The following is a 9,335-nucleotide window of genomic DNA, read 5'->3' as shown; positions in this document are numbered from 1 at the left end:
AGAAAAAATAAAAACAGAAATTCAAAATTCAAAATTCAAAATTCAAGTCAAAGATAATCAATAATCACACAAATGAACTAGTTAAACCACGAGTCCCCGGCAACGGCGCCAAAAACTTTGGTGACAAATTTATGAACACCGAAAAACGGCGCCACAAACTTGTTTAACAATCGGCAAGTATGGCTGAATCGTATCAAGTAATAAAACAAGGTGACCAAGTATCGTTTTCCCTAAGGACTCACGGCCTAGTTTAGCTATATGATTTGTTGATTATTTAAGACTTAAGAACAAATTGATTGTAGGTTTAAATGCAAAAGACAGTAATTAAATATGTATGCATGAATTTGATCAATGGAGAAAAACAGAATACAAACACTTCAATGAATTAGATGGATGAGTATGTTGTTGGGGTTATCAATTTCATCTTATCCACTCTCATATATTTTTAGGAATTCATCATTCTTATCATCAATGCTAATGCCACTCTCTAAATCACCTTACAAGAAGGCCTATCCTTAATTACGAGTTCATATAATTCCTAGAATTCCTAGGAATTAGTTCTTAAAGTGCAGGAGCTTAAAGGCAACCAATATGCTATTGGGAGAAATTCCCCGGATCTAGACTTCCCCGTACGTTCCCGTATCAACAAAATCAATAATCATGGCAATGAATGAGTTATACAAAGCAAGCATTAAGCAAAGAGGAAAAACCCTAGCTAAAGATGAAAGAAAGCATATATCTTAATATAAGACGTTAAAACACAAATTCCATATATGAGAGTTTCAAAAGACTACATTGATTCCCCAACAACAATACAAGGTTTATTTCACCATATTCATGGTGAAACTAGATGAACAATAATGAAAGAATGAAAGATAGAACCCTAGAAAGAGGAGGAGGTAGCCTGAGCATCCAAGATCTTTCCAAGAACTTTTGGTTATATTTTTAAAAGTGAGTGTTTGCTTCGTCTCTGCCAAAGATACAAACCCTAGGACGTCCTAAAGCTTATATACTATTCTAAAAATACAGAAAATTAGACCCAAGCCCAAAATAGTGCGGCTCAGCGGTAAACTACCGCTCAGCGGTAAGTGCGTGAGTTGTTTTTCTCCCCTCAGTGGCCTTTTCACCCCTCAACGGAGCCAATGTGACTGCCTGAGTGCCGCTCAGCGGCAGTTGCGGCTTCTCCTTTTGCACTTTTTGATGTGTTTTCTGATTCTATCTCTATCCTTCTTCACTTCTTTCACCAAATTCACCTTAAAACCTGCATAAAAACACTGAGATCAAGCATAAACCTGTCCAGCTCTCTTATTTCTGAAAATATAACCAAAAGCATGATTTCAAGCTAGTTTTTAAGTGTTAAAGGTTGCTTTTAGTATCAATTTTAAGCATGAAAAGGAGTATTTCAACCTTTAACACTTAGAAACTAGCTTGAAATCATACTTTTGGTTATATTTTTAGAAATAAGAGAGTTGGACAGGTTTATGCTTGATTTCAGTGTTTTTATGCAGGTTTTAAGATGAATTTGGTGAAAGAAGTGAAGAAGGATAGAGATTGAATCAGAAAAGACATCAAAAAGTGCAAAAGGAGAAGCCGCAAGTACCGCTCAGCGGCAGTTTACCGCTGAGCGGCACTCAGAAACCCACGTTGGCTCCACTGAGGGGTGAAAAGGCCGCTGAGGGGAGAAAAACAACTCACGCACTTACCGCTGAGCGACACTATTTTGGGCTTGGGCCTAATTTTCTATAATTTTAGAATAGTATATAAGCTTTAGGACGTCCTATGGTTTGTATCTTTGGCTGAGACGAAGCAAACACTTACTTTTCCACCTCTTTAAGGAAGATCTTGGATGCTCAGGCTACCTCCTCCTCTTTCTAGGGTTCTATCTTTCATTCTTTCATTATTGTTCATCTAGTTTCACCATGAATATGGTGAACTAAACTTTGTAGTGTTGTTGGGGAATCAATGTAGGTTTGTGAAACTCTCACATATGGAATTTGTTTTAACGTCTTATATTAAGATATATGATTTCTTTCATCTTTAGTTAGGGTTTTTCCTCTTTGCTTATTGCTTGCTTTGTTTAACTCATTCATTGCCATGATTATTGATTTTGTCGATACAGGAACGTACGGGGAAATCTAGATCCGGGGAATTTCTCCCAGTAGCATATTGGTTGCCTTCAAGCTCCTGCACTTTAGAACTAATTACTAGGAATGCTAGGAATTGTATGAACTCATAATTAAGGATAAGCCTTCTTGCAAGGTGATTTAGAGAGTGGCATTAGCATTGATGAAAAGAATGATGAATTCCTAACCGTATATGAGAGTGAACAAGATGAAATTGATAACCCCAACAAGATACTCATTCATCTAATTCGTTTAAGTGTTTGTATTCAGTTTTTCTCCATTGATCAAATTCATGCATACATATTTAATTACTGTCTCTTGCATTTAAACCTATAATCAAATTGTCAACAAGTCTTAAATAATCAACAAATCATATAGCTAACTAGGCCGTGAGTCCTTTGGGAGAACGATACTTGGTCTTACCGAGTTTTATTACTTGATACGATTCGGTCACACTTGCCAATTGTTAAACAAGTTTGTGATGCCGTTTTTCGGTGTTCATAAATTTGTCATCAGCCTCCCATTCTCCGTGAAGCCCCCACCTTTGCTAGACTCAACCCCTCTTACGTGGGCTCCCACTCGTGTACTTCTTGTTGGACGTGTGATTTCTTTAAAAGAAAGATGCCTTCTTCCTTAGGTGGCAGCTGCTGCTTCCTTTTGTGTGCAAGCTGGACTACCTCCGCGTGCTCACCAAAATTCCATCACCGTGCACCCCTTCTCATGCTGCTGGGCCACGTATGCTTTCGAAAAGGCCGTGACATCTTCCAACTCAAAATGGAATTAGCAGCTGCAATGTGTCCAGCCCATCTCCGTGTGCACCTCCCTCCACGCGTGATGCTCTCCAAGCGCAATTTGAATGCAGCCGTGCGAAGGTTGGATGCGTCAACTACTGGACCGTTAGTGCCTCTCCAATTTTTGTTGGACGTGAATGCAGCCCAAATGAATGAAATGCTAGACGGATGCTGCACTTGTTGAAGCACCCCTGGACGTCCCTACTTGCATCCAATAAAGAAACCAAAAACCTTTTCATTTTGTGGGCCGTCACATGCTGCTCCAGCCTTCAAAAATGTGGCATCCCACTTCTTCCAAAACACAACATCTTGCAACACATAACCCCTTAAAAATCCATCATGAGCCTTTCACACTTCATTTCCAATTGAATTTAGAAATTACTATCTTCCTGGCGGTTATACCATTCCAGCCCTCCGTGTGCACCCGTTTCTCATTAGCCCAAAAATTAAAATCATCATAACCCTCTTTATTGTCCATACTTCTTTTGTGGAGACTCTAGAAATATGTGACAACCCTTCAAATGTTCCAAAATATTATCCAACAATTTCCCTGCAATTAATAATGCAAATAATTAGTCTTAGATAATTCAAATTAATCACAATTAGGAAAAATGGGAAAATACTGGACATTCAAGCACAATTCCCTGATTAAATCTAGCACAATAAGTTAAGTGAAGTGAAGAAAATATTGACTCATCAGTAGCCTTAGCATCCAAGATCTTCCTCCAAGGGGTGGAAAGGTGTGTGTTTGCTTCGTACTCTACCAAAGTTACAAATCCTAGGACATCCTAAAGCTTATATACTATTCTAAAAAATACAGAAAATTACGCCCAAGCCCATAAAAGTAACAGAAAACTGGTTCAAGCCCATTTAGAATGGGGCTCAGTGGTATTTTACCGCTGAGCGGTACTAGCGTGTGTTGAATTCTTCCCCTCAGCTTCACTTTCACCACTCAGCGGTGCCAACGAGTGTTAAGTAGTGCCGCTCAGCGGTAAATTGGCGTTGAGCGGTACTTGCGGCTTCTCTTCTTTTGCACTTTTTGAGTTCTTTTTTTATTCCATCTCTATCCTTCTTCACTTCTTTCATCAAATTCACCTTAAAACCTGCATAAAACACTGAAATCAAGCATAAACCTGTCCAGCTCTCTTATTTCCCAAAATATAAACAAACGCATGATTCCAAGCTAGTTTCTAAGTGTTAAAGATTGCTTTTAGTATCAATTTTAAGCATGAAAATAACAGTTTTTCAACTGTTATCAGTGTCCATATCGACAAAATCAATAATCATGACATCGAATGAGTTAAACAATGCAAGCTTAGAGCAAAGAGGAAAAACCCTAACAATTAATGAAATAAAGCATGTATCTTTAAAAGATCTTAAAGAACAAATTTAATACATGAGAGCTTCAAAGGATTACATTGATTCCCCAACAACAATAAAGGTTTAGTTCACCATAATAATGGTAAAACCAGATGAAATACAATGAAAGAGTGAAAGATAAAACCCTAGAAAGGTGAGAAAGGAGATGTAGCATCCAAAATCCTCCTCCAAGGGGTGAAAGAGTGTGTTTCTGCTTCGTTCCAGCCAAAGATCCTTGACCTAGGTTAACTAAAACCTTATATAGTATTCTAAAAATTACAGAAAAGTAAGTCCAAGCCCATAAAAGTGCCGCTCAGCGGTAAGTGCGTGACTTCTATTCTGCCCCTCAGCAGTGAGTGCGCGTCTTCAAAATGCCACTCAGCGGTAAATGACGCTGAGCGGTACTTGTGACTTCTTCCTTTTATGCATTTTTTCTCCCTTTTCTGAATTCAACTCTTAGCTCCTTCACTTCTTTCACTCAATTCATCTTCAAAACCTGCAAAAAATAAGGAAATCAAGCATAAAACCTGTCCAACTCTCTTATTTCCAAAACTTCAACAAAAACATGATTCTAAGCTAGTTTCTAAGTCAAAAAGGTTGTGTTTAAGGTCAAATTTAAGTATAAAAATAACAGTTTTTCAACTCTTATCACAACCCCATTCTTAGAACTTTGCTTGTCCTCAAGCAAACAAGATGTAACTCAATCTTCTACACATCCATACAATGGTTCACCAATTTCAAAACTTCTTTTCTCAAGACAAGTAAATACTCAAATCAACTCATCACAAAGAATTTAGTTAAGATGCACACATGCTTTAGTGTTCACATAATTCCATAAAATCCAACAAATGTTATTCTCATGAATGATCAATCAGCTAAGCAAAGATGAAATTATGTGCTCATGGAATTTGTCCTCACCAGAAAAATTGTTTCACTCAAACACACAAGTGTATAAGAGGTCACTCATTCACTCTACTATCACAATGTCACATGAATTAACTTTGACTTTCATTTAATCACAATCAAACTCATTCACAAGTAAGTGTCATCACAAGGACTTTTCAATGGCTTATAATATGGCTGGGCTAACAAGAAAATTGGTTTTTTCTAGATTACAAAATCCTTTAGTCAAGTGAATCATCTAAACAAAACCATTCTTCCTTCTTCCCAACTTTCTTTTGCATTGAGCCTTTCTCTTTTTCTTTCTTTTCTTCCTTTTTATTTTGATTTTCACATGCTTAGCTCTTGGCTCAATGCTTGTTATTTTCCCTTTCTAGACTTCCTAACAACCCCAAACCTGAACATTTATCAATACCACTATACATCTTCAACTCAACTCAAGGTAAACCTTTTTCAAACTGGGTTTTTTAATCATGTTAAAGGCTAAGGGTTCAAAGGATAGAACACATAGTGTTCTCTTTTAATGGGCTAGAATCATGCATTTTGACTAAAAAAGGTTACCAACAAATGGCCTTGATCATATGACACATAAAAGCAATTAATTCAATCATAGAAAATTTGGGCAAAGTCATTCATACTTTCAATGTAATAGCATCCAATCAAAACTCTGGATCTCAAAACCTCACATATAGGCTCATTCAACCATTCCACATACCCATCCTACTTAGCATCATAATGACAATCACAACATCATGCATTTGTTCACAAAGCTTGTGAACCACCTGTATCTCAGCATATAATGTGCACATTCTCAACATCAATCAATATCAAAGCATCATCAAGCATTACTTATCACACAAAAGTCACAAGCAACCCATCATAACAGACAAAGTTTCAAATTGAGTACATCAAACACTATTCTAAAAACCAAAGCAATAAGTTCAATATTACAAAACAAAAGATAGAAAGGATCCTGCTCTAGTGCTGATAGCATCCATCAGTAAATTCTATCTCAGCTCCTCATCAACTTGTGCTGTCATCTGTGTCTTCCTGCTCTTCATCATCCTTAGCATCTTCAAATGCGTCCTCCTCATCATCATCTTCATCATTCTCCATAGCTGAAGCTTTAGCTGCTCCAGCACTACTGCCCTAGGCGTGCTCCTCTGGCCATGCCACCACGTTATGAAATTCATCCATGGTCCACTTGTGTGCTGGGGGTGTAAAATTCTTTTATCACTGCTATGTTAGTTGGTGCAGGGGGTGTGGCTAATCTCTTCGAACTCCTGCTCACCAATTGCTCTCCAAACTAGGGAGCAAAATTAGGAATCAGTCAATCTTTCCTTTCCATTAGGAGCCTCCTATCTTGGACAATCTTGAAGTGCTTCTCATGCTTGTGAGAAAGGAACATGCTAGAATGGGTGTGTTCTGGTTCCCTATCCTTCCTCTTGGAAGTAGCAGTCTTGAATCTCTTGCTTAAAGAGGAGGCCATCCCTACATCAAACATAATTCATAAAACCAAAAGACATGTTAATCATAAGTAAACCACAAACAATACCCCAAAACCATGCCAAACCACCGCTGAGGGTAAACGGAGCCCCTCAACGCAACCTGCACATCCAACCAACAAGCAAAAGAGCCATAAAAGCAACTATGCCAGAATCGCGGTCAGGGGAAATTTCCGCTGAGCGACGATTTTGAAGATTTTTCAAAATCTCTTTTTGAAAGTCCTATTCTCCATCCACATGCAATCTTCTTAGTTCCAGACCCAAATCAAGCATTTTAATCGGTTCAAACAGTAATTAATTCATCAAATCATACATAAAAATCAAAATCCCTAAAGAATCATGCATAAACTACTATGTTCATATAAATTCATGCTTTCAAGAATCCTAGAATTAAAAATGCTTGAACTTACTTGGGTGGAGATGCTAGATGAATGAAAAATGCTTTAGGAATTTGAAGAAAACAACCCCCAATTGCAGTGCTCTCATAAACCCCAAACTTGAATGGATCCCTAGTGAGAAAGTGAGTGAAAGTGAGATTTTATAAAGGGGGAAGAGGGAAAACTGGAGAGAACTCTTAGAAAAATACTTGAGAGTGTGTGTGAAGAGGTAGATCTGAAAATAGAAGCAAAACCGCACCCTAGGATATAAAAATACCCTAATGGGCCCTACTCCCGCTAAGCCAATATGGACCAAACAGTAAAACCCCAAGTCTGCAGTGTTACCGCTTAGCGGAAATTACTACTGAGCGGCATTTGCGTGACTTGCTTTCCTTCTTCCTAGCTTGCCCTAGGTGTCCTATACTCTTCCCTCTTACTCACTCCAAGCATTTAGTCTCTTACCTCACTCAAACATTCAATCCCTATCATGCAACTAAAGCAGAATCAAAACAAACAAAAATAAAGTCAATCAACTGGGTTGCCTCCCAGGTAGCACTTGTTTAACGTCACGAGCCTGACCAAAAATCCACCAACAGCCATCAGTAGGTGCAAACCTTTCTTACCAACACCCATGAGTAGGTGTAACACATCTAGTATCCTTCAATAGATACTTAACCACCTAGCATCCATCAATAGATTCTATAACCAAAAGTCTCAACATACAAAAATGTCCAAAGTTTATAAAATTACCACTAGTGCAGAATTGGCCTGTAACGTCACCCAATAGACGTCCGTCCACAAAAATACCAACGTAAATAATTGACCGGTGGCATATTCGTAAATAAGTGGGACTGTAGACGTCCGTTCTGGAGGGGGCCGGACGTCTATAATATTATAAACGTCAGGGCCCCTCTAACGGACGTTTAAAAGGCTGAAGCAATGAACTCTTCAACTTCCCTGGCAACCTCGTAAACGTCCGTTCTAGGGGGGCCGAACGTCTATAATATTATAGACGTCTGGCCCCCTCCAACGGACGTTTAAGAGGCTGAAGCAATTAACTCTTCAACTACCCTGTCAGCAACTTAAACGTCCGTTGTTGGGGGGGGGGGGGGGGGCGGACGTCTATAATATTATACACGTCGGGGCCCCTGCAATGGACGTTTAAGAGGCTGATAAAGTTAACTCTTAGAACCGCTACTTAAACGTCCGTTGGAGGGGCCCCGACGTGTATAATATTATAGACGTCCGCCCCCCCCCCCCCCACAACGAACGTTTAGAGGCTGAACACCATTAACTCTTCAACTACCTTGTCATCAACTTAGACGTCTGTTCTGGAGGGGCCGGACGTCTATAATATTATAGACGTCCGCCCCCCGAAGAACGGACGTTTAAGCGGCTACCAGGGAAGTTGAAGAGTTCATTGCTTCAGCCTCTTAAACGTCCGTTAGAGGGGCCCCGACGTCTATAATATTATAGACGTCCGGCCCCCTCCAGAACGGACGTCTAAGTTGCTGACAGGGTAGTTGAAGAGTTAATGGTGTTCAGCCTCTTAAACGTCCATTGTGGGGGGCGGGGGGCAGACGTCTATAATATTGTACACGTCGGTTTAGTGTATGCATGTTTTTGAGTTTAAGGTCTGCATGTGTTATTGGCTTTTGAATATGCATGTATTAGTTGTGTTATTATAATTTTCATGTTAGATTATAAGTATTAAATCATTGAGTGACCCTTAGTTCCCGTTTTAAATTTAACACAAACGATTAATCTTTTAATCGTTTGTGTTAAATTTTGAATTGTCCGATTGGACAGTTTGAGAAAATTAATTTTCATAATTTGCAATAACATGTAAGTTGGAGTCTATGGATAAGATTGATAAAATTTCGGTTCAGTATTTGTGTTGTTCTCCAGATGCATATTTGATTGTGGTCATCGTTGACTACTCTCATTTCGTGTATTTCGGAGACCAATGCGAAATGCTGCCGAAATTTTATCAAATTTATGATGTAGACTTCTTTGCACATGTCTTAGCAAATTATGAAAATTAATTTTTTTGAATGGGTAGGGCCTAACCTTGTGAGAGTTAAAAACTTAAACTGATGATTTTACGAACATAGAATGGATCAAAGCTGGATGAATGAACGACGCATCAGTGAAGAATATGATAAGGGTGTTTCGGAGTTCTTGCAATACGTTCAACAAAATGCTAAGTCTGTGAACGGGACATATTTTTGTCCTTGTGTGCGTTGTCTTAATCACTTACGGCAAGACTCAGGCAATGTG

This window comes from Vigna umbellata, chromosome 2 (genome assembly GCF_029865625.1).
Source record: "Vigna umbellata cultivar VRB3 chromosome 2, Vumbellata_1.0, whole genome shotgun sequence".
Lineage (NCBI taxonomy): Eukaryota > Viridiplantae > Streptophyta > Magnoliopsida > Fabales > Fabaceae > Vigna > Vigna umbellata.
This window is presented reverse-complemented; position numbering follows the sequence as displayed.